Source organism: Penaeus monodon, unplaced genomic scaffold (genome assembly GCF_015228065.2).
Source record: "Penaeus monodon isolate SGIC_2016 unplaced genomic scaffold, NSTDA_Pmon_1 PmonScaffold_21382, whole genome shotgun sequence".
NCBI classification, from domain to species: Eukaryota; Metazoa; Arthropoda; class Malacostraca; order Decapoda; family Penaeidae; genus Penaeus; species Penaeus monodon.
The window spans coordinates 4581-5701 of NW_023651237.1; the positions used below are offsets into that span (position 1 = coordinate 4581).

At 39.1% G+C, this 1121-nt stretch overlaps 1 long non-coding RNA gene across 1 annotated transcript; it reads left to right on the plus strand.

Annotated features, from left to right (window-relative positions):
- The first annotated feature begins 254 nt into the window (after nt 1-254).
- Nucleotides 255-982, plus strand: LOC119570055. The gene is made up of 2 exons (XR_005228358.1): nt 255-315; nt 633-982. It is a non-coding gene; the product is annotated as an uncharacterized LOC119570055 (long non-coding RNA).
- The last annotated feature ends 139 nt before the right edge of the window (nt 983-1121 follow it).

Consider the following 1121-nt stretch of genomic DNA (forward strand, 5'->3'; position numbering starts at 1 on the left):
ATTATGCTCTGTTTTTCCCATTACGCTAAAAAAAAAAAAAAAAAAAAAAAAGGTGTCTCCTGCATGTCCAACCTGGCTCCAATCTGGAAAAGAAAAAGGTTCCACATTACCACACCGCAGATAAAGAAAAAAACCACGCAAGGGGTATCGCCCCCCTACTTTACACTCTTCACCTCGTTTCAATTTCTAGGTAGCTAGCTACCCGTAGCTTTTCTTCCCCCCCTCAACTGAGGACTCCTCTCCCCCCCTTTAGTTCATCAGACAGCGGGTTCATTGCTACCGCACCGAACACGGAATGCGGCTCGACTACGAAACGTAAATCAATAAATATGTCTATAAACACAAACACACACACATATCTGTGTGTGTGTGTGTGTTTGTGTTTGTGGCGCGTTTGTGTGAATGTGTATGTGTATGTGTTAGAGTGTGTGGTGTGTGTTTATATATATATATATATATATATATATATATATATATATATATATAATGTGTATATGTATATGATATGTATATAATACACACATATATACATACATATAAACACACACACACACACACACATGTATATATATACACATATATATATATATGTATGTATGTTATACATGTGCATGTACATTACAATATTACAGATGTCCGATCCAGGGTCCTAGGACTGGCTGTACAGCTGTAGCAGATTTACGGTACAAATATCCCTATTGTTGTCCCAGACTCACCTGCGCCTAATTAACAGTCATTGGCTTCTGGGTTATGGATTCACTGAACTACAGGACTCGTCATCTCGTACGCGCTCAAGACGACACTCCGCCTTGTTTCGAGCGCGTATCCCGAGAGGATGAACTTTTCGATTTGAAAAGTGTGGACCATTCGTAGGTTTGCTGTTATGAGCTGTCTGTCTGGATGTCCTCGTTAGCTGTTGCTCACGTATGAAATCGGTTGATGGTTCTTCATCTTCTTGTGCCCAATAAATGCAAGCAATACCTATGCCCCTTTTTTATCCTTAAGTTGCTTTTCTACCTAATCGTCAAATATTAATCTCCCTTATTCATTATAACCCCTTTGACAGGATTTCAGGGCATGAGCGTCAATATAGTGTAATGACATATGATGATAATAATAAT